Source organism: Phascolarctos cinereus, unplaced genomic scaffold (assembly GCF_003287225.1).
Source record: "Phascolarctos cinereus isolate Bilbo 61053 unplaced genomic scaffold, phaCin_HiC Scaffold_726;HRSCAF=1367, whole genome shotgun sequence".
In the NCBI taxonomy this organism is placed as follows: domain Eukaryota; kingdom Metazoa; phylum Chordata; class Mammalia; order Diprotodontia; family Phascolarctidae; genus Phascolarctos; species Phascolarctos cinereus.
In genome coordinates, this window is record NW_027556098.1 from 341,876,095 (window position 1) to 341,901,198 (window position 25,104).

Here is a 25,104-nt window from a genome sequence, read left to right on the forward strand (position 1 = left end):
GAAATAATTAATAGTTGAACCTCAATCTTTTCCATCTTCAAGTTCAGAAGGAGGTACAGACAAGCAAGACAGCTTTAAAATAGCATTTTTTTATTTTAATTTTTTTGGTGAGACAATTGGGGTTATTAAATGACTTGCCCAGAGTCACATAGCCTGTGTCTGAGGCTGGATTTGAACTCAGGTCCTCCTGACTCCAGAGCTGGTGCTCTATCCACTGTGCCACCTAGCTGCCCCTAAAATAGCATTTATTTTATATTATATTTATCATATACTTTAAAAAAATTAAACAAGCTGTATATAGCAGAAATTCACAATTTCAAATACAATCATCTTTTTTGCTTCTACTTTATATGCGGAGATGGTCATTTTTTTGTGGTTTTTTTGTTTGTTTGTTTTAGGCAATTGGGGTTAAGTGACTTACCCAGGGTCACACAGCTAGTGTCAAGTGTTTGGTCTGAGGCCAGATTTGAACTCTGGTCTTCCTGACTCCAGAGCTGGTGCTCTATCCACTGAGCCACCTAGCTGCCCCTTATTTGTATCTTTTAAAAGTAGAAGGCTCCAGAGGAGAAAGTGAGTCTGGTGACTTTGCACAGTGCTCCCTCACTTAAATCCAATTCACCCACATATCATGGCATCACCTCCCTGATGGCATGGTCCTCTTCAAGAATGAAGGACAAACAATAACAACAAATTTGAGCAGTATTATACTTATGCTTCTTAAGGTCTACAGAAAAAAAAATTAGGAGAGGGTTGTCTTTCTGGATTCTGGAGATCTATAGGAACCATTTCCTTCAAAAAATATGTAAACATTAAAAGTCACTTGGGCATTTTGACTGTAACAGGGCATTGACCAATGAGGACAAAAAACAACCAGTCTGTACTCCCAAGGAGCTCAAAGTCCAACAGAGTAGACAAGACATAAATGGATAATTTGGAGGTCATCTCACAGGAAAGGCATTAACATCAAGGATTGGGAAAGACTTCTTGCACAAGGTGGGACTTTAGTGAGTCTGGAAGGAAATCAGTTGGTAAGGTATGAGTGGAGATCAGTAAAGAGACTAGGACTGTATATTAATGAATTTGCACTATTTGAAGTTATAATTTTTTTTTTTGGTGAGGCAATCGAGGTTAAGTGACTTGCCCAGAGTCACATAGCTAGTGAGTGTTATGTGTCTGAGGCTGGATTTGAACTCAGGTTCTCTTCTGACTTCAGGGCCAGAGCTCTATGCACTGTGCTGCTTACTTGCCCCCTTGAAATTATAATTATGTAAAATACGATAGTTGGTTGCAGTCCAATGGAAATCTACAGCACAAATTCAAGTAATGAAACCACTTCAGTGAATAGGTCTAATTGTGACCTTGTTCTCTCTCTCTCAATCTCTCTCTCTCTCTGTCTCTCTCTCTCTCTCTCTCCCTCTCCCCCATATATATGTATATGTATATAGGTAGGTATATGTATATACACACATATACATAAATATATATGTGTATATACATATATTCATCTCTATAGAGATAATAATTAAATCTATGACCTCTGAGGAGATAACCAAGAAAGAGAATGTAGAGAGAAGAAAGAAGAAGGTAGAATATTACTCTACTCTCCAGGATAGAGTATTGCATGGCTCCCATCATTTGGTGTAGGACACAGATGATTGTCCAGCAAAGGAAATTAAGAAGGAACAGATTAAGAGAAAAACCAGGAAAAAGTCAGTTTTCATGAAAATCTGGTTGAGAGAGTATCTAGGAAGAGAAGGCTTTCCATAATGTCAGATGCTTCAAAGAGGTCAGAAAGACCAAGGGCTAAGAAACAGCTATTAATTCCATTAATTTAAATTTTTTCCAGTTTATAAACATTCATTTTCTCTCCTTCCCACATTACCCTCACTACTTGGGAAAAGAAAAACAAAACCTTGGTAACAAATATTCCCAGTCAAGCAAAATTAATTCCCACATTGGCAAGTAGTTCATTTATTATCTCTGTCATGAAATGATTAATATTCTTAATCATTGCTTCTGTAGAATCATGGTTGACCATTGCATTGATCAGAATTCTCTCTTTTTGTGGTAGCAAAGAACTCGACACTAAGGGATTCCAACTGATTGCAGAACAGCTGAACAAATTAAGGCATATGAATATAATGGAATACTTTTGTGCTATTAGAAATAACAAAGGGAGCAAAGGTTTCAGAGGAATCAGGAAAAATTTATATTAACTCCCCTTTCCATGTAGCAGTTCTTGAGAAGAATAGTTTCAATTTGAGTGAAGACATCAGAAGCCTGATTGGAATGTGTTGAGAAGTGATAGGAAAGGAAATGTAGATAAAAAGTATAGGTTGCTTTTCTAAAAGTGTAAATATGAACAGGAAAAGAGATACAGGATAACTTAATGGGATGATAAGGGTTTTTTTTTAAGGTTGGGAGAGACCTGAAAATGTTTGTACGTAGCAAGTAAGGTAGAACCTAGGGAGAAATAGGAAATTAGTAAAGGAGGACAAGTGAAAGGGCTTTCTGCTCGATGAGATCAGAGGAGATGTGATCAAAGGCATAAACAGAAAAGCTGATCTTGGTGAAAAGGGACCCATCAGAGACGGGCTCTAAAAAGGAGAGAATGAGGAAGGATATCAAGGAGTTTTGAGGTACGGAATAAAGGAAAGGAGGTGGCAGATGATGGATGGCCTTTATTTTCTCAGTAAAGTATGAGATAAAGTCCTCTACTGAGTAAAGATGGAAGAGTGGTGTAGAAGGCTCATAGAGAAAAGAAAAGGTTTGAACCAGTCATTAGGGATGAAATCAAGAGCTGATTAGACAGAAAATAAAGGGATTGCTGTGGACCATTGAGAGCCCTATTGAGATTTGATAATAAAAATTTCTAGTGGATCCAGTCAGCCAAGGGGAGGGTGACTCCCTCTAGTAGCAGGCAGTGATGGTAGTCCAGTGTTGGGATGTGACAAGACATGATAGTGAAATAGTAATGAGCCAAAGGATTTTCAAGCACAGTATACAAATTAAATTGCTTATTATTATGCAATCTTTCCCTGTCCTCTAAATTTTTCTTTATAATCTTAAAAATGTGTGTTTACTAGCTCAAAAAAAAAGTGCTTCCAGCTACATGCACATTTTATTTCTGATTTCTTTGAATGATGTGTTTATCGGTTTCCTTTATCACCTGTTTTCAACCTAGGGCTAATTCAGTTTGACTCTGGATAGTAGATAGCAACTTACTTTAGAATAATATGTGTGACTTACATCTATATACAGCTTTAAGGTTTTCTCACAAGTAAGGAGTGCAGGCATATTTCTATTTCAGAGATGAGTAAATTGCCTCTGAAGGTGGATAGCATCTTTCACTGTAAATCTAAGTCTTTCCATATTTTTCTAAACCTACCAGCTCATCATTTCCTACACCACAGCAATATTTTGACCCAATCACATTCTATCTGGGAAATTGTCTATGAGAGTTTTTCTCCAATTTGCTGCATTCCCTCTATTCTTGGCCACATAGGTTTTATTTATACAGGAAAATTTAAATTTAAAATAATCAAAATTATCCATTTTACCTTCAACAGTGCTCTTGCCTTATAGTATAGTTTAAGGTTTGATACTACTGAATCTAATTCCTTCACATCTTTTCCCCCCGGTTGATCCTCTGCTCTTCCAAATGAATCCTGTTATTATTTTTCCTGACTCAGTAAGATAATTTTTTTAGTAATTTAATTGGGATGGCATTACATAAATAGATTAGTTAGGTAAAATTGTCATTTAAAAAATTATATTAACTCTACCTGCCATGTACAATATGTATTACTTCAATTATTTAGATCTAACTTTGTTTGAATAAAAGTGTTTTATGTTGATAATCATGTAGTTTCTGTGTCTGTTTTGGCAGATATACTCATGTTTTTTATATTGTCTAGTTATTTTATGTGGTTTAAAACTATTGATTAATATGGCTGATGTGTAGTGTAGTTTCCCTATACTTCTCTTTTGATTAAATCTGATTTTAGCTTTTACTTTGATCTTAAGATCATGGTTACTATCCTTGCTTTTTTATATAATAAATTCTACTCCTGACCTTTATTTTATGTTTATATGTGTCTCTCATTTTTATAGCATTTCCTGAAAGCAATATATTGATGAATTCAAATTTTTAATCTGCTATCAGTGTCCATTTTATAGGTAAATTCATCCCATCTACATTCTAAACTATAATTACATACATGTTTTCCTTACTCTCCTTCTCACCCTATTCCTATCCCACCTCAGTACTCTACTTTACTTCTATCTGCTACCTTGCCCTCCTTTTCCTTAACCTACCCCCCCAAGAACCCCTCCTTTATCTTCTCCCTCCACTCTATCCTCTTACTTTCTTGTTTCTTTCTGAATTTAGAAGATTTTTACACCCTTCTAAATATATATGTTGTTTCTTCTTTATCCCATTCTCATTAATCTACACACCTTTTTCTACCCCACGTTATCCTATTCCTTATCCCTTCCTTATCCTTTCCTCCCTCCCTAGCCCTTCCTCCCTATACACTTACCCTCTTATTTCTTTCTGAATTTATAAGATTTTTATACCCTTCTCAATATGTGTGTGTATGTGTATTGTTTAAACCATTTCTGATAAGAATAAGATTCTAGAACTACCTGTCCTCCTCCCCCATCTAATTTTTCTGTATCACTTCTTCCACTTGCACCTCATTTGTATGAGATAATTACTTTTTTCACCTTTTCCTACATCATTTTGCTTTTTAGAATCATATCATACTCAGCTCTACCCTACTCTTTCTTTCAAACTACCCAATTACTAATGAAAATCTTAGATACGTGGTTTATATTTTCATGTATAAACAGTAAATAATGTTTCCTTATTGAGACCTTCATAATTAGTCTTTGATGTTTACTTTATATTTCTCTTGCATCTTGTATGTCAAATTTTCTATTAAGTTCTGATCTTTCTGCAATAAAATCCTGAAAATTTGTCAATTCATTGAATACCCTTTTTTTTCCATTCAGAATTATACTTAACATTACTGAGTATAATATTTTTGGACATAACCCCAGTTCTTTTACTCTTTAACATATATTGTTCTAAGACCTGTGGTCTTTTAGTGTAGCTGCCACTGTGTAATTCTAATTACAGCTCTGCCATATTTGAATTGTTCTTTTCTTGTTGCTTGTAATATTTTTTCCTTAACCTGGGCGTTTTGGAATTTGCTATGATATTCCTGTAGGTTTTCCTCTGAGATCTAGAGATTGGTGGGGTTTTTTTTTTCTATTTCTACTTTCCCGTCTTGTTCTAACACTTCAGGACAATTTTCTTTAATTATTTCTTGTATTATATCGAGATTCTTTTTTTGATCCTAGCTTTCAGGTAATCCAGTTATTCTCATGTTTTCCGTTCTTCATATGTTCTCCAGATCAGTTGTTTTTCTTATAAGATGTTTCACATTCTCTTCTACTTTTTTATTGTTTACATTTTGTTTTATTATTTCTTCATATCTTATAACTTCGCTGGCTGCCCCTTCCCACTTCTAATTTTCAAGGAGTTGTTTTCTTCCTTAAGATTCTGGATCTCCTTTTCTATTTGTGGCTGACTTTCTTTTCATAATCTTCTTTTTCTTGGATTGTCCTTATTTAAAAAAAAATTTCTTCAATCTCTCTCATTTAGTTTTTGAAGTCTTTTTAATTCTATGAATTCTTTTTGGAGAGGTGACCATTTGACATTACTTTCTGGTGTAGGAGAGGCTTTTTTTTTTGCTTCAATATCCTTCTCTAAAGATGAACCCCTGTCTTCTCTATTCCAGTAATAACTGTTTATGGTTGGGTTATTTCTCCCTTGCTCATTTAAAAAAATTTTTTAGCAGCTTGTCATTTTAGTCATCTCTAATCCTGGGGTGTGGGGGATGGTGCCTCTGGCCTCAGGTCTTTCTTGTTGTTGTTTTTGAGTTTCATTTTGAGCCCAACCTCTGTACTCTCTTTCCCTTCTAAGCCACAACTAGGGCCCCCACACCATCTTGCTGGTCATGTAAAGTGAAAGTCCATTAATAATATTTTTGAAGCAGATACCAAATGAGATACTTGAAAGAACAATTTTAAAATGCACAGGCTTTGTGTTCTGATTTTATTCTTCTGGAGCCTTTAAGCCTTATAGCCTAAATCTTTAGGAAAAAAGAGTCTGAATATTCCTCAGCATGTGAGTATGTATGTGTGTGTACATGTGAGTGTGTGTGTGTGTAGGTGTGTATATGTGTATGTGTGTGTGTGTTCTTTTTTGAGACCAGAGATTAAACTACTTCTATCCAGCTTGACCTGGCTTCTGGAATAAGAACCTGTAGCTTGGTGTTGCCATAGTTACTGAGTTCTTTTCCAGTACTGGCTTCCTAGTAGTATCAGGTTTCTGGTACTCCTCAGTGATAGGGTCCTATCTTGCCCCCACCCCCTTCTCCTCTCCTTTGCAAAGCTTTCTCTTATGCTGTTGCTGGCCTCCTCTTTCCCTAACCCACTCCAAGGGAGGTGTCTGCTCTAGGGGAAGGGTTGGTTCAGTGAGTGGAGACTTTTTTTAGAGGAAAATGTGAATGGGAGGCAACAGATTCTCTTTACTCCATTACGCTCACCTTTCTGGTCCCTGTACTCCTTGATCCTCAGGGGCCAAGAAAAAGAAATAAATTAATTAAGGGAATGTGGGGAAAACTGGACCTAAACTTGAACAGGAAGATGAAGTCTCAGATTAGAAGATAGTTTGTTCCAAAGTTTTTAAAAAGAAAAAAGAGAAAAGATGAAAATACCACTATGGCAAAAGAAAAGAAAAGAAGGGAAAGAAATGACAAGGAAGAGAAGGTTGGGGTGGAGGAAGCACCTGAGCAAGAGGAAGTTCTTTCTCCATCAGGGAAAACTTTAACTGAAGTCCCAAACTCTGAAGGGCTCAACAAGCCTTCTTCCCCCTCCCCTTTCTTACCAGCCTCAAACTCAGCCTCAAACACATTCAGACTTGAATTCTTATCTCAATACAGAACTTGCAGTTGCGATGCCACCAGTGGTGCCAAGCACGGGTCCAAAAGGAATAGTTTCTTTTGGAGATTCCTAAGGATGATTAGTTCCAAGTTTGCCAGGTAATGCTTTTGGGGAAACAAAGAAGGGAGGGAAGGAAGCATAGCTCTGAGAGTAGCCATATTTGTCTCCATCTCCCCTGAACTCCTTGAGCTTTCTAAGCCAGCGGTCCCTTCTCCCCCTCCCCCTCCTAGCTCTGCAAACAAGACTTGGGGTCACCCTCTTGACATCTAGCTCCACTTGCCTTTGAGGTAACCAGCAGTCTCTCCTAGTTAGAAGAAGGTGGTCTTCTTTCTGGCCCCTGATTCCTGTGTACTTCTGTTCTGAGAGTGGTTTGGGGGACTGGTTTAGGACTCCTCAATCTTTAGGATTCTTCAAGCATTGAGTTGCTTCAGGCTCTTCTGGCTTCCAGCTTCAACAGGGAAGGTGGAAGAGGCCAACCCCACTTTAGGCTGCTGAAGGAAAAGACTCTAAGAAGACATGAGAAGGACTGGCAGTCTCTATCACGACCCTATCCCCAGCTTGCTACACCAGAGATTGGAGAATTTCTCCTTGGGTGACATCTAGGATAATCTTTCTTAGTCAAGCTGAGTTATCTCTCTCCCAATGGGAAAGCTCCTTTAGTCTGCATTATCTGATATATATGCTCCTTTGTATACCTTCTCTGATTTCTGTTTTGCTACGACTTGGATAAATGGATTTCTTCACTTTTTGTTATGTGTGTTCTGTGTGGAACTGGTATTAGATGGAGAAGGGATCAAATTTTGGATATAAAGCTTGGGGTGGTCCTTCCCCCCCAAATGACAAAGTGATCAGAAATTAGATTGAACTCAATCGTATCCCCTAGACTAATAATATTTAAGGCAGAAGACAGATATGATTCTAGCCAGGACCTCTCTCTGAATAGGGCTGACTGGTCTCTGGTCCCAACTTCCTACTTCCCCTCCTGGAAGGAATGCAAGTCTCCCTTAGAGAAGAATGGGGTTAGATTAAGCTAGAGATGTCTATTCTGCCTCTCTTTGTGCCATACAATGATGACCCTCATGTGGCAGGGCCTCCTAGCCACAAACGGACCTCTCACTACAAATGTGAATTCTCCTACAGATTATTATCTTAGTGGTTTCTTTCTTAAAGAAGTCAGTCAAATACCTCAAGCAGGAGTGAGTATTCAAATTCAGACAATGCTTAGCCCAAGTTCATCTAAAGAAAAAATTTTTGACCTATAATTTCATTTATATGTGGACTCTTGGTATGTAAAACTCCCTCTATAAGGCAGGGAGGGTATCATCTGTAATTTACAGTTATGGACAGTTGCCAGGTCCCTGTGACTTGCCTGCAGTGACATTGTTAGTATGTTTAAGGGGCAGGATTTGAACTCATGTCTTTCTCACTGTAAGGTAGGTCTTCTATTCTCCTGCCTAGCTTCCCAACCTAATAATAACAATTCATATTTATATAAAAGGCTTTGCTTGTGAAGAGGTGAGCATTAGTAAGCTTAATAAATATTCCTTGTTGAATTGAATTTAATCTTCCTTCCCATGTTTAGCTGCTTGTCTGTCTGTCTGTCTCCCTCTCTCACACACACACACTTCAATGGGCATGTATTTTTTTTTAAGCTAGTACTATACTTTCCAATGGTGTCTGGATTTGCAATACCATCCTTATATAACATCCAATTTCTATACTACCTTTGTCCCTGGGGTGTTGGGTAGTTTCCTGAAAGATAACCCTGTAATGCTGTGTACATTAGGGGAATGTGACTTCGATTGGGTGAGAAGCTTATGAGCCCGTGACATTGCATATGCTATGGGTAAGGGAAATGTGACTTTGGATTTGGCAGAGGGTGGGCACCAGAAAGACTGGGAAAAGCAGGGAGAGAGACAGAGAAGTGCAAACTTTTGAATGGCCAATAAGACATCACAAGCATTCAGGGAAAGGCATCTCTTCAAAGTATCCCTTGACACCCAGTACCTGAATAACCAGAAACTACTAAGAACGGGTTTTTCTCTTTAATTTTCATTGTTCTATTTTATTTTCAGTTCTAGACTCTCTTCCCTCTACCCACTCTCTCCCTCACTCATTGAGAAAGCAAAACCCAATATAAATATGAAGTCATTGAGCAGACTTTATTAGTGATATCACTCTCTTTTTAGCTGAGCTGAGATTTTATCATGCTCCTGAATTGAAGGACTGAATTACTTTTGTGTATCTTAACTATACGCATCACACATTTTCAGGTCAAGAGCATGACACTCTATTTGGTTCAGAAGAGAATCAATCCACTTTCCCTGGTCCTCTGGGAGGAAAGTTGTCCTGCCCTAGCTTGAGAGGGTAACTGTTAGCTTACTCTTAGCCAGTTTAGTTCCCTCTCATAAAATGTTTGTTATACAAAAGACAACATGAGTAGCAAGCAAACATGTTAAGTAAATAGTGGAAGAAAACTAAGGAAAGCCATGCAGATTAGAGTAGACAGAAGGTAGAATACACAAAAGAAAATGTGCTTTTTGACTTGGTGGAGCTCAGCTCAACTAAAAATTGAATAATCTTACCAGAGGTATATATTATTTTTAAAAATTAAATTTATTAAAATTAAAATTATTTTCATGAAGATTTGCCTTCTGTTTCTCCCAGCTACTCCTCCCTCCCCCATCATTGGAAATGAAGAAAAACAAAATCCCTGCTACAAATTTTTATAGTCAAGCAAAACAAATTCTTGCATTGGCCACATCTTAAAAAAAAAAGATTTAATTTGTTCTCTGAATCTATCACTTCTCTGTCAGGACATGGGTAGCATTCTTGATCATGAGTCCTATGGAATTGTGTTTGATCATTAGGGTAGTTTATTCTTAGCAATCTCTGGTGATATAGATATTGGGAATCAAGGGACATGTGGGGACATCAGTTTTTCTCATGTGTCTGTGGCTCCAAGACTCCCATTAGCTATTCAAAAGTTTTCTCTCTCTTCCTGGTCACTCTAACTGCTTCTCCCTCTGTTTGTTTCCAAGACACTACATCAGATCGAAAGTGTCCCTCATATACATAGGGCTGCCCTTCAGGGAACTTCACTTCCTCTCCTGCAGTATAGGTGCCACCTTTCCATGGGTAATATCGGCAAAATTTTGTGAAATGACCCAAAGTACAACTTGTCCTAAATCCCTTTGTGTGCATTGCCCTCATAGGATGTTCCTCAATGAAATTTAACCCCTATGTTTAAGATTACCAGTAGTAATTCAATAAGTATCTAAAAACTGGGCTTAAAAAGCTTTTTGCTCTATACCTTTTTGAGCATTAAGTAATCTAAGTAATTTTAAGGGCAAATGTGGCAGATGCATTGTGCTTGAGCTAGGTATATATATTTGGTTAGGCAAATTAAAAACCATTTTTCTTCATTCATTTTGTGAACTTCTAAAATGCTCAGGGCTAAAGCATATGCATGTACCTGAAAAAAGTTATGGGTTTAGTGATTTTAATAAGTTGGCAAACATATGTCTTACAAATATTGGTTAAATGAGAAAACAGGAAAATGATAAATGTTGGAGAAGATGTGGGAGAATTGGAACACTAATGCATTGTTGATGGAGTTGTGAAATGATCCAACCATTTTGGAGAGCAATTTGGAACTATGCCTAAAGGGCTATAAAAATGTGCATACCCTTTGACCCAGCAATAGCACTTCTAGGGCTATATCACAAAGAGATCAAAGAAAAGGGAAAAGGACCCACGTGTACAAAAATCTTTATGGCAGCTCTTTTTGTGGTGGCAAAGAATTGGAAACTGAGAGGATGCCCATCAATTGGGGAATGGCGAAACAAGTTGTGGTATATGAATGTAATGGAATACTATTGTTCTGTAAGAAATGACGAGCAGGCAGATTTCAGAAAAACCTGGAAAGACTTGTATGGTCTGATGCTGAGTGAAGTGAGCAGAGTCAGGAGAATGTTGTACACAGTAACAGCCAAGCTGTGCGATGACTGATGTTGATAAGCTTAACCCTTCTGAGCAATACAAGGATCTAAGACATCTCCAAAGGCCTCATGATGGAAAATGCTAGCCACACCCAAAGAAAGAACTATGGAGTTTGAATGCAGATCGAAGCATACTATTAGCTATTTTTTTCTTCTGGTGTGTTTTGTTTCCTCTTTCTGGTGGTTTCTCCTCTTAGTTCTAATTCTTCCTTACAACATCACTAATGTGAAAATATGTTTAGTAGGAATGTGTATGTATAGCCTATATCAGATTGTGCACCATCTTAGGGAGGGAGGAAGGGGGAGAAAAATTTAAAACTCAAAAGCTTATGGAAGTGACTGTTGATAATTCAAAATAAATTAATTTTAAAAAAAGAAATATTGCTTAAAATTCAATTAAGGGAATAAGCACTTATAAAAGTACCTGCTATATGACAGACATTGTGCTAAACACTTTACAAATATTATCTCATTTAAATTATCTGAAGTATTCTCTCTCACACACTTTGGAGATAAAATGCAATTGTATAATTCTCTTTCTCTTTTAGAAATAGAAAACACAATTTTAGTTTCTTCATTTCAGAAGTGAAACATAGCACCTTATCAATGGTAACTGGATTTCTTGGAAGAATCAGATCTATTATGTAAGTAAGTAAGCTAAATGATACTCAATTACTGATTTCCAAACATAATTTCTCACTTTTGGAACAGGAAACTTAGCTGTGTCTCTCAGTTTACATAAAAGGTAGAAATTTGATGTTAAAGCATATGTTTCATAAATATCCAGGAAATTTGCTTGTATTGAGTCATTTTTCTAGAATGAATTGATGATAATCATCCTTAATTTTGACAAGCTGCTTCACATTATTTTTTCTTATTTTATTTGTTAAGTTCTGAACTTAAATGCCCTGAAAAAGGAGCATTTCCATGCATACAGCAGGACACAAGGAAAAGCTTGCGTGTATGCACTGCGTGTGTGCAAACCCTTTTTGTCCATTTTAGGTGAAAGTGATGTCTCATCCCTCCACCCTTACCTCCATGTTAAACATTTTGCTCACATGTCCCATACATATCCCATCTTAAAGTACCTTAAATACAACCTTAAGTCCAATCTGAGACTTGATGGGAAGTCTTCAACCAACAACTATTACCAATGACAAACTTTCTTGCATCGCAAAAAAACCAAAATTACATCCCCAAGTACACATCATTTAGATCACAAAAAATGAAATTAGGTTACTATGCTTCCTTCATTCCATTGTTCATCATAATGGAGAGGATCAGTACCTGCTGATTTTGGTCCTTTGAAGAAACAAAATACAATCTCATCTGAACTTGTTTCTTACCTGCAATTCTTGAATTCTTTGTTTTTGCATCTTACTGGAATCACTACTGTCTATGTAATTTTTTTTTGTTATTTTAGGCAATGGGGTTAAGTGACTTGCCAGGGTCACACAGCTAGTAAGTGTTATGTGTCTGAGGCCGGATTTGAACTCAGGTCCTCCTGAATCCAGAGCCGGTACACTATCCACTGCGCCAGCTAGCTGCCCCGCTGTCTATGTAATTTTTAAGAGGTTATTTTAGTATTATTGTGCTGGAGAAGTCTCTCAAAGAATTCAACCAAATTTAGGTTAACATTTGAATTCAGACAATGATGACTTCATGCTAAATGGAATTTCAAAGTATTTCTTTCATAGCCTATTGACTGTTCCTATGGAGCAAGTTTATACTGTTACATACTTTTGTATGATGGTGTTCTCATATATTCTTATGTCCTTCAAGGTCACAAGATAGCCCTCACTTTTCTAACTAAATAGAAAGGGGGAGTAGCTAAGATTAAAAGAGATATTCAAAAGTTGTCCTCGTGCTTCAGAGGAAATAGTAATAATAAACATAATAATAATAGCTAGCATTTATGTAGTGCTTCAAGGTTTGAAAAGTGCTTTACAAATATTATCTTATATGATCACAACAACCCTGGGAGGTAGGTGCTGTTATTATACCCATTTCCCACATAAGGAAACTGAGGGAGACAGAGGTTAAGTGACTTGCTCAGGATCACACAATTAATAAGTGTCTGAGGCGGGATTTGAATTCAAGTCTTTCTGACTCCAGGTCCAGCAACTCTATCCACTGCACCGATCCAATCCAATAAATATTTATCAACTGTCTACAACACACCAGGCACTGTGCTAAGTATTGGTGATACAACGAATAAAGAGAAAGTTCCTCCCCTCAAGGAGTTTGCAATCTAAAGGGGAAGATAACACACAAAAGGAGACAGGAAAGGAGAAGGCAGGGATGAGTACACCAGGGAATAAGTGAGGAATCTTGTTCTGTGACATTGAAACCAGGTAGGGTGGCAGATACAAAGTGAAGTGGCCTGACAGTCCAGTTTCTGCCTTCTATGTTGTTGTTCAGTCTACATGCATCAAGGGTGGGACAAGAACCCAGCTCCTCTTGATTTTGAGAAGGGCTACCCATTTTCTTTGCCCTGTCAGTTAATTATTTAAAATTAGGTATTTTAACATAGGAGGTAGATTTCTAACACCCACAGAGTCTCAGGGGGGGAAAAGCAACATAAGTAGAGGGACAGAATTGCAGTGTACTAAAGTAGTGTTGTAAGTAATTTCTCTTGAATTCTCCTTGCATTTCTCTACCCCTTTTCTCCTCTCTGTTCTGGTGGAGAAGGATCTAGTCATGGGATCAGTGGATTTGAATTGGAGCAGATCTTAAAATTCATTTAGTCCAACATACCTTATTTTATGAATGGAGAAACTGAGGCTCAGATACATTGGGACATGCCCATAGCCAGCCCTCCTTTTTTTGTGATAAAAATTAATAATTGAAAACATTAAAACCAGACTTGTCTGACATGATATTCAATATTCTGTCCTAGATGTGCCTCACTTCTCTGCCATGAAGGAGGAGGAATATTTTATTATCTCTTCTCCAGGACATTTGATGATGATTCCCTTCCCCCCATTATTCAGAGTTCAATTTCCCATTAGTGATATTTTGATTTTTATTGTTGTGGTCATTGTATATATTATTTTGGTTTTGTTTATTAGCTCTGTATTAGTTCATATGTATCTTAAGTTTTTTTCTGAATTTTTCCTATTTGTCATTTCTTACTGCACAATAATGTTCTATTACATTCATATGTATTTTTTACAATCATTCCCTCAAAAAGTTATTTTTAAAGTGCTAAAAAGAATAAAGAGATTTGGAAGAGAATTAGTTCTCTTTAATTGAATACATTCCTCTTTTGACCTCCTGCAACTGTACTCCTATTAGCTTTAGTTTATTGTAGTCATTTAGAGCACAAGATTCAGACATGTTCTGACTGTTTCCCCCCAATTTTAATGGTTGGAAAATAAGGATGAAAACTTCCTTGCCTTCCCATCCCCCCACATCAACACTCCTTGGAAAAGAAGAATGAGAAACATTTTTAACCCCTCATCAGATAAACCCTTAATAATTTAGCCTTCATCCCTGTGGAATTTGTGTCCATTTACTGTGTAGAATTTCCATTTCAGTAGATGTACAAAATAGTTTCTTCTATAACTTCCCATGGCCTTATTTTTTTTTTATGAGGCAGTTGGGGTTAAGTGACTTGCCCAGCGAAACACAGCTAGTAAGTGTCATGTGTTTGAGGCTGGATTTGAACTCAGGTCCTCCTGACTCCAAGATGGGATCTCTGTCCACTGTGCCACCTAGCTGTCCCCCATGGCCTTATTTTTTGAGGAAAGATAATGAAATAAAAAATGATTTTCTTAAAACTTAAGTATTGTAACATTTGAATTTTAACAAAAGGATAAACTGAGGCAGATATTTGCACAAGATATTTATTAGCAGGGGCATGCTATCTATCAAATGGGTCAATGGATTGTCTCCATTAATGCTGGAGCAAGAGGACAGTTACCTTTATATAGGGTTTGGGGAGTATAGAACAAAGAATGGAGCAGGACAGAAGACATCATAGAATTAAGGGCAACACGACTGGTTATGGAGCTGACGCACAGGGAACAACATGATTGGTTGGAAGTTTGATAATGGAGGCTAGCAATGACCCCACTTCTCTCTTGAGAATAAGAACTGTTTACTTTCTGAGTGCAGGTGTGAGATAGGGACCCAGACTTTTGGACAGCAAATTAGACATGCCTGGAGAGCTTGGTGGAGTAAAGATGAGGCCCAAACTCTCTTGCTTTCTCACACAATCCCCAAGGTTAGCAAAATTCCTTTGAGCAGGAGAGCTGGATTTTTGAAACTTAACTCGTTCCAGGCCAGCCAATTCTGAGCTAAGTTTAGAGACAAAGACCCATAACTTAAGCAATTATAGGACAAAAGCAGTTACAGGGCAAAATCAATTACTCGTAAATACAATCAATAAGAAAATGATACAGGATTAATCTTAATCTCAGGATTCAAGAAATTTTAGGTATGATAGGATAAAGGACGATCAGATTTTTAACATGATAATACTTTATTGCTACACACATATACACACACACACACACACACACCCTACTCTTGTCTCACTCCAGTCTAAGGATTACTGTGGCAGACAACTACAGGAACTTAAAGGAAGAAAGCCCCAGTGGGAATTGTCAAAGAATAAAACTGCTAACACTGAATAGCATCATCTGGAACATAGATAAAATATCCCTGCCAACCCAGCTATTATCATATAACCAGCAAGATGAAAAATGTTATTACATTTCTGTGGACTTAATCTTTTCATCTCAGATATGTCTATAGCCAAACCCAAGCAAACTCTACACTATTTGCCTTCTCTCCTCCTAGCATCTGGCCAGTGTATCTTCTACTCATAGCAGCCCTTCTTGCTAAATCCAGGTCCTTGGGGTATAGGAAACCATTCTGTCCCTAATTATTCTCTAATCTCATCCCCAACCTTCCCCCAGGGCAATTGAGCTAAATTATACTATTCAAATTATATAGGGTTGCTTCAAAAAACCTTGGAAAAAGGAAGAAAGTTCTGCTTTCCCACACCTTTTCCTACTTTCTTCAGAGTGATACTCTAACACCGATTTTCCTCTATAAGGCTTTATAAGTGATATAAGAATTAAATTTGGAAGTTATGCCAACTCCTGCATAGAAAGACAGTAATCAGGAATTAATATTTCCTATCACATAAAGAACTGAGCTTAATGAGTAGCATTGTCACAAACACATTTTTTTAAAAAATGTGTATTTCCAAGGAATCCAGAGAACATGGTTTAAACGTGATACTTTGGGCTCACTTCCTACCTCACAGTGTTGTTGAGAGGCAAGAGTTTTGTAAACCTGAAAGTGTTTTAGAAATGTGAATTTTTATGAGTTAAATGGTACCTAATTCTATAATTTGTCTTCATTGACAGATTGAAAAACCAAGTATTCCCCTTACAAACTTCTGAAGAAAGAGAGAAGTAAGTTGATTTTTATATACACAAGGAAGAAGTCTCTCAAGGATGCAAAATATACAGAAGGGGATCATCTATATAAAAATACAGTTTACTGTATGATGACCCAAGAAAGGCCAGCTGTACTGATAATATTTAGATATTGACATTGGGCCTTTTTTTGAGAGCCCTTGCAATTTTGGCGATTATAAGTGGTTTAAACAGGACATTTAGATTATTGTTGTGCAGTATATGTCTAATTCTGTTCTTAAATTTTTTGGTCTTTGAAAGTAAAAAGGACTTCACTGGAAAGACTGGTGATTTTGATGATGAAGATGAACATAGGTAAGTATATTAGAAGTCATGGTGACTCAGTATCCTATTGTTCCCAGCCGTAATTATTAACCAGTGTTGGGGAGGCTCTGGTTGAGGAGACACCAAGTCTGCAGCTCTTTTATTACTTGCTCTTTGTCGTGTACTGCTACCTGCAAATTGTCACATTCTTGCTACCATAGGGAAGAACTGAGATGCAAGGGCCCAAGCTCTTTTACTGAGCTGGACCATCAGGATTGTCTTAAAGTTACCTGTAAAAGCTGTCCCCACCTTGAAGCCATTGCTGATCTTCAGTGATCAGCCTACCAGTGTTTTGCTACCTTGATATACTTACATAAAACTCCTTCTAATTCCCTTTGTCTTGAGTTTTGCCTCATTAATCAAGGTGAAAAGCCCAAATGAAGAATTTTCTTTTCAACAAATATGTTATAAAAAAATGGAGGAAAGGTTCTTATGAGTGAATCTTATGAGTAAAGCCATTGTTAGAAGATAGAAGGCAGCTGAGCATGGTGGCACATGCTTGTAATTCCTGACTACTGGGGAGGCTGAGGCTGGTGGATAGCTTGAGTTCTGGAGTACTGAGCTGCTATAAGGGCTAAAGTGTATTGAATACTAAAAATAAAATAAAATTACTGCAGACAATTAAAAAAAAAGTATATTGGGTGTCTGCACCAAATCCACTACCAGCATAGTGAGTCCTTTGAAGTAGGGGGAACACCAGGCTGCCTAAGAAGAGGTCAACTGGCCCAAGTTGGAAATAGAATAGATCAAAGTTTCTGTGATGGTCAGCAGTGGGATCAGGCCCATAAGTGACTGCTGTACTTTCAGCCTGGACAAAATAGGGAGACCCAGTCTGAAAGAAAAAAAAAAGATATAAAGTGCTCCAAAATTAGAGAAGATAGAAAATTGTGGAAAGATATTGGAAAAAGTACACAAAAAAAACTCCTATGGCATGCTGATGCTATGCTTGGAAAAAATTGTCTCAATTTATTCTGAATGATTATTCTCTAATATAATGTATCTTCTTTGGAATAATAGATATTATTTTTTTAAAGTTCATAGTTTTCATCATTTGATACTTAACACTCTGCCCCTTTCCAAAGATTTCCTGAATGACATCTGATTGACTGAATTGTTAATGTTGTCCAATAAAAACACACCTGGTGCTTCTACAACACAAGTCAGTGCGCAGTGAAACAGATTATAGCCCTCCTGTTACTTTATAGATGGTCTTCAAGAGTTACTGTAGCTAAAAAACTTGTGTGCCTAAGTCCACACAGGCAAGCCTCTCTGTATTGAGCTGTTCTCAGAAGACAGACCTCAATCCATCACTGAGACAGCAAATGAATGCTTAGGTTTGGCATCACATACTAGGGCTTTGCTCTTCAGGGACAGCCTTCATGAACTCTGCATTACCTCCATGTTATAATGAAGCATCAAATGAGAGAGCTTAAGTGACAAAAGGGAGACGATAAGTAGTTTAGAAGTGTTGTAGTGATGACATTTTTGTTTCATTTCTGCCTGTGGATCCTTAGAGCTTATCACAATATCTGGTACATTGTGCCAGGTGCTTATTAACCAATGGAAATAAAAAGGGCATGGTTTTGCTAACTGGCATTTTCTAGTAATTAAACATTTTATTCAATACTTCAAATTCAATCTGGTGTCCTCCACCTAGCATGAATCCTAGAGTAACCTCACTGATAATATTGTAAGTCCCTAATTCTAACCTAAGAAAATAAATATTTTCATCTTCTGAGACTCAACTGGCAGAAATATTTAAGAACTAATTATCTAGGATACTTGTTGCTTTTCCATTTTCTTTCTGATGCTCATCTTTTGGCTAATTTGATTCAATTCAAAAGCATTTATTAAACACCTCCTACATGTACTATATCGTCTGGGGCTGAGTGATACATAGTCTTTATTTTTTTAATTAAGTATTTTATTTTTTCCTTAATTACATGTAAAAACAATTTTAAAGTTTGTTTTTTAAAAGTTTGAATTCCAAATTCTCTCTCTCCCTCATGTCCCCTCCTCACTGAGAAGGCAAGCAATTTGATATAAGTTGTACATGTGCAATCATGCAAAATATATTTCCATATTAGTCATGTTGTTAAAGAAGGCACAAACCCAAAGGGAAAAATAATACAGAAAGTGAAAAATAGTATGCTTCGATCTGCATTCAGACTCCATCAGTTCTTTCTCTGGAGGTGAATAGCATTTTTCATCATGAGTCCTTTGGGATTATCTTGGTTCATTGTATTGCTGAGAATAGCTAAGTCATTCACAATTGATTATCATACAATGTACAGTGTTCTTCTGATTCTGCTCACTTCACTTTGCATCAACTCAAGTAAATCTTTCCAGATTTTTCTGAAATCTGCCTGCTTATTGTTTCTTAAAGCAGAGTAATATTCCATTACAATCATTTACTGAAGCTTCTTCAGCCATTCCCCACTTGATGGGCATCCCCTCGATTTCTAATTCCTTGCCACTACAAAAAGTGCTCCTATAAATATTTCTGTACAAATAGGTCCTTCCCTCCCCCACCTTTAAATCTCTTTGGGATACAGACTTAGTAGTGTATCAAAAGGTATACCAGTTTATAGCCCTTTGGCATAGTTCCAAATTGCTCTCCAGAATGGTTGGATCAGTTCACAATTCCACCAACAGTACATTAGTGTCCCAATTTTTCCACACCCCCTCCAATATTTATTATTTTTCTTTTCTGTCATAGTAGCCAATCTGATAAGTGTGAGGTGGTACTTCAAGTTGTTTTAATTTGCATTTCTCTAATCAATAGCGCTTTAGAGCATTTTTTCATATGACTATAGATAGTTTTGATTTCTTCTTCTGAGAACTTCCTGTTCATATCCTTTGACCATTTGTCAAGTGGGGAATGACTTGAAATCTTATCAATTTAACTGAGTTCTCTATGCATTTGAGAAATGAGGACTTTATCAGAGAAACCTGCTGCAATTTTTTTCACAGTTACAATTACTGTGTATTTCCCTCCATCCTACTTCCCCCATTTCTCTTACTTTCTCTCGTTTTACCCTGTCCATACTCAAAAATATTTTGCTTCTGACTATTGCCTTCCCCCAATCCACCCTCACATCAGCTCCCCCTTCTCTTACCCCCTTCCCTTCCTATTTTTCTATAGGGTAAGATAGATTTCTGTACCCAACTGAATATATATGTTATTCCCTCTTTGAGCTAATTCCAGTGATAGTAAAGTTCAAGCACCTTCCTCCACCTCCCCCGTGTTCCCTGCTACTGTAAAATCTTTTTCATTCTTCTTTAAGTGAGATAATTTATTCCATTCTACCTTTTCCTTTCTCTTCCTTTCAATGCATTCTTTTCTCACCACTTGATTCTATCTTTTTTTAGATAGTCATCCCATTATCTTCAACTCTCACACATATCCTCTATTTATGTATATTCCTTCTCACTGCCCTAATAATGAAAAAGTTCTTAGGAGTTACAAGGATTATCTTTCCATGTAGAAAAATAAACAGTTTAACCTTATTGAATCCCTTTGAATTCTCTTTCCTGTTTACCTTTTTATGCTTCTTTGAGTCTTATATTTGAAAGTTACATTTTCTCTTTAGCTCTGGTCTTTCCGTCAATAATGCTTGAAAGTCCTCTATTTTGTTAAATATTCATTTCCCCCCCTGAAGGATTATACTCAGTTTTGCTGGGTAAGGTGATTCTTGGTTGTAATTCTAGCTCCTTTGCCCTCCAGAATATCATGTTACAAGTCCTCCAATCCTTTAATGTGGAAGCTGCTAAAATCTTGTGTTATCCTGACTGTAGCTGAATGATACTTGAATTGTTTCTTTCTGGCTGATTGTAATATCTCCTTGACCTGGGAACTCTGGAATTTGGCTATAATATTCTTGGGAGTTTTCATTTTGGGATCTCTTTCAGGAGGTGATTGGTAGATTGTTTCCATTCCTACTTTACCCTCTGGTTCTAGAATATCAGGACAGTTTTCCTTGATAATTTCTTAAAAGATGATATCTTGGCTCTTTTTTGGTCATGGCTTTCAGATAGTCAAATAATTCTTAAATTATCTCTCCTCAAACTATTTTCCGGGTCAGTTGGTTTTCCAAAGAGATATTTCATATTTTCTTCTATTTTTTTCATTCTTTTGATTTTGTTTTATTGTTTCTTGATGTCTCATGGGGTCATTAGTTTCCACTTAGCCAATTCTAATTTTTAAGGAATTATTTTCTTCAGTGAACTTTTATACCTCTTTTTTCCATTTAGCCCATTTTACTTTTTACAAAGTTCTTTTCTTCAGTGAATTTTTGTATATCTTTTTTCCATTTGGCCAATTCTGCTTTTTAAGGTATGCTCTTCATTGGATGTTTATGCCTCTTTTACTACTTGGCCTATTCTGTTTTTTAAAATATTATTTTCTTCAGTGTTCTGTTTGTTTGTTTGTTTTGTTTATCAAGATCTTGGCTCTTTTTTTTCATGATTTTCTTGCATCACTCTCATTTTTTTTCCCCCAAGAGTGGGGGTGGAGTGAAATGACTTAGCCAGATATGTCTTTCACTGAGAAAGAATTAGAGAAGGGAAGACTTGGAATTAGAGGTATCAAGAAATTTGTTATAGAAAGTGCCCAAGATAAAGGTAATAAGGGCCTGAACTAGAGTGGTAATTGTGTGAAAAAAGAGAATAGCCATCTTCACCATGACCTAGATCTTCCTATTCCTTAGTACTTTCCCAAGCTATCTGCCCTGAGTAGGATTTCAGTTTCCACAATCCCTCCTTTCTCCCCTTTAATAGACTAATTTGCTATCCTGTGACTTCAGTCCCTTGCTCTCTTGTTCTATTGTCCTTTGTGCTTTGCCAAATCCTAGCCCTGGATTCTTCTTACCATCTGCCTCCTCTACTCCTATTCAGAGTGTCACAGGAAGTAACACATCTGTGCTGACTGGATCCACAAGAAATTAATGTAATCTAGTGCAAACTAGGCTCTCACTACATCAAATAAATCATTTTACTCTTCCTTTATTGCTTTTCTTTCCCATTCCCCACAGTGTCTCATAAAAAGATGACCTTTCTCCTTGCCAAAGCAAACCCTTCTACATACACAAGTGATCCCATTCCATCCTGTCTTCTCCTAATTGATTGCTTCCATTTCCATCTCCATTCTCTCACTTATCTGCTTCTCCATTAACTACAAACATGCCCATATCTCCCCCATCCTCAAAGAATCCTCAATTAATCCATCTATCCATGATAGCTATCTCATATCTCTCCCATTTGTTGTTGGTAATCTCCTTGAGAAGGCTATCTACGATGAATGTCTCTATTTCTTTTCCTCTAATTCTTTTTTAAAAAAATTCTCTACAATCTTTCTGCTTCATCATTCATCTGAAACACCTCTTTCCAAGGTTATCAATGATCTCTTATTTGCCAAATCTAAAGGCCTTTATCCATTCTCTTTTTCACTTCTCCATAGCCTTTGACACTGTTGATCGCCCTCCTCTTTCATATTCTCTTCTCTCTAGATTTTCAAAACACTTCTCTCTTCTACTTTTCTTCCTACCTATCTTACTTATCCTTTTCAATCCCCTTTGCTGAATCTTCATCCATGTCAGTCCACAAAACCTTGTCCTGGGCTCTCTTCTCTTCTCTACACTATTTCATTTGATAATCTCATTAACTCGAATGGAGTCAGTACCCATCTCTATGCTAATGATTTTCAAATCTACTTTTCCAGCCGAAATTTCTCTGCCAACCTCCAGTCTTACAACTCCAATTTGCCTATTGGATAGCTCAAACTGGATTCCAAATGCATCAATATACATCTTAAACTCACCATGTTCAAAAGTGAACTCATTATCCTTACCTCCAAACCCTTCTCTCTTCCTAACTTTACCTATCCATGAACAATAAACATTACTTCAGTTATTTGGATCTGAGTTTATTTGTATAAAAAGTGTTTTATGTTTATATTCATATAGTTCCTGTGCCTGTTTGAACAGGTATATGCTCAGATATTTTATACTGTCTAGGTATTTTAAATGGTCTAAAACAATATTGAATAATATTGCTGACAGTATAGTTTCTCTTTTTCACTTTTGATTAAATCTACTTTAACTAACTCTGTCTGAGAGCATGATTAGTATCCCTGCTTTTTTACATACTATATTCTACTCCTACTCTTTATTTTATCTTTCTGTGTATCTCTCATTTTTAAAATGTTTCCTGAAAGCAACACATTGTTGAAGTCAAATTTTTAACCTGCTGTTTCCATTTTATGAGTAAAATTTATCCCATTCACATTCTAAGCTACAATTATTTGTGATTTATTTTCCCCCCTCTTTTTCCTCATTACGCTCCTCACCCTATTTACCTTATCCCTCCTCACTCCTCTGCTTTACTTCTACCCACTACCTTGCCCTCCCATTCCTTAACCTACTCACTGTTCTAAGAGTCCCTCCTTTGTCCTCTCCCCACACCCTATCCCTTTGCCCTAATTTCTTTCTGAATTTAGAACACGTTTATACCCATTTAGATATCTGTATATCTATCTATATCGATATAGATATCGATATAGATATCGATATAGATATAGATATAGATATAGATATAGATATAGATATAGATATAGATATAGATATAGATATAGATATAGATATAGATATAGATATAGATATAGATATAGATATAGATATAGATATAGATATAGATATAGATAGATATAGATATAGATATAGATAGTTCCTTCTTTAACCCATTCCCGATGAGAGTAAGGTTCTGGCACCATTCATCCTTCCTTCCTACTCCAGCTTCTTCTGTTTTAGTTTTTTCTTTTATGCCTCATTAAAAGATAATTACTCCTTTTTATCTCTTCCTAAACAGTTTTATTTTTTTTAGAATCACCTCCATATACTCAGCTCAGCCCACACCTTTCTTTCAAACTACACAAATAATGATGGCAATCATAAGAGTACGGATAGTATTTTCTCATATAGAAGTAAACAATTTGACCTTACTGGGTACCTCATAATTGGTCTTAAATGTTTACCTCATATTTCTCCTGGATGTTATGTGTCAAATTTTCTTTTTAAGTTTTGGGTTTTTTGTCACAAAAACCTGAAAGTCTTTGAGTTCATTAAATGTCTTTTTAGAATTATACTTAACTTTGCTTAGTAAGTTACCCTTGTCATAATCCCAGCTCTTTTGCTCTATGAAATACAGAATTCCAAGACCTATAGTCCTTCATCATAGTATCTACTAGGTCTTCCTTATTGTAGCTCCATGATGTTTAAATTGCTTTTTTCTTGTTGCTTTCAATACTTTCTCCTTAACCTGGGAGCTTTGAAACATGGCTATTAAATTTCTTAAGTTCTTCTCCTGGGATCTCTTTCAGGTGGTGATCTGGGTTGGGTTTTTTTTTCTATTTCTATTTTGCCTTCTTATTCTAGAATTTCAGGGCAGTTTTCCTTCATAATTTCTTGTAATATTGTATCAATTTTTTATCATAATTTTCAGGTAGTCTGACTATTCTTAAATTATTTCTCCTTGATCTGTTCTCCAAATCAGTTGTTTTTCTGATGAGATGCTTCACTTTCTCTTCTTTTTTTAATGTTTTGGTTTTGTTTTATGATTTATTGGTGTCTTAGAACATTGTTAGCTTCCCCTTGCCCAATTCTAGCTTTCAAGGAATTATTTTCTTTCTTAAGTTTTTGATTATCTATTTCCAGTTTTGACTTTTTTTACATAATTTTCTTGATCTTCTTGGATTACTCTTTTTTTCCAATTTTCCCTTGATCTCTCTTACTTGATTTTTTTTAGATAGAATTGTCATTTTTATTATGTTAGCTTGACCTACTCATAAACAATATTTCTCCAATTTTTTAGATCTGTCTTTATTTGTTGAAAAGTGTTCTGTAATTGTGTTCATATAGTCCCTGAGTTTGGTAGGACTCCTTCCTTACCTATTTTTTAAAAATCAGTTTATATAGTATATAGGGATTAAGTGTTCTTTAAATGTGTGGTAGAATTTACATATATCCATCTTAGGGATTTTTTCTTTTTTCTTTTTCTCCCCCTCCTCCCATTTATTAATTTATTTATTTTAATTTTCAACATTCACTTCCACAAGATTTTGAGTTCCAAATTTTCTCCCCATCTCATCCCTTCCCCCACCCCAAGATGGCATGCATTCTGAATACCCCTTCCCCTAATCTGCCCTCCCTTCTATCTCTCCCCACCTTCTCTTATCCCTTTCCCCTTCAATTTTCCTGTAGGGCAGGATAGATTTCTATACCCCATTTCCTGTATATCTTATTTCCCAGTTGCATTGAAAACAGTTTTTTAAAATCTTT

The 25,104-nt window shown here is 36.5% G+C and overlaps 1 long non-coding RNA gene across 1 annotated transcript; it reads left to right on the forward strand.

Moving 5' to 3' along the window:
* The first annotated feature begins 7,047 nt into the window (after positions 1-7,047).
* Positions 7,048-16,551, forward strand: LOC144454478 (uncharacterized). Its single transcript, XR_013482897.1, has 3 exons — positions 7,048-7,112; positions 11,564-11,659; positions 16,397-16,551. It is a non-coding gene; the product is annotated as an uncharacterized LOC144454478 (long non-coding RNA).
* The last annotated feature ends 8,553 nt before the right edge of the window (positions 16,552-25,104 follow it).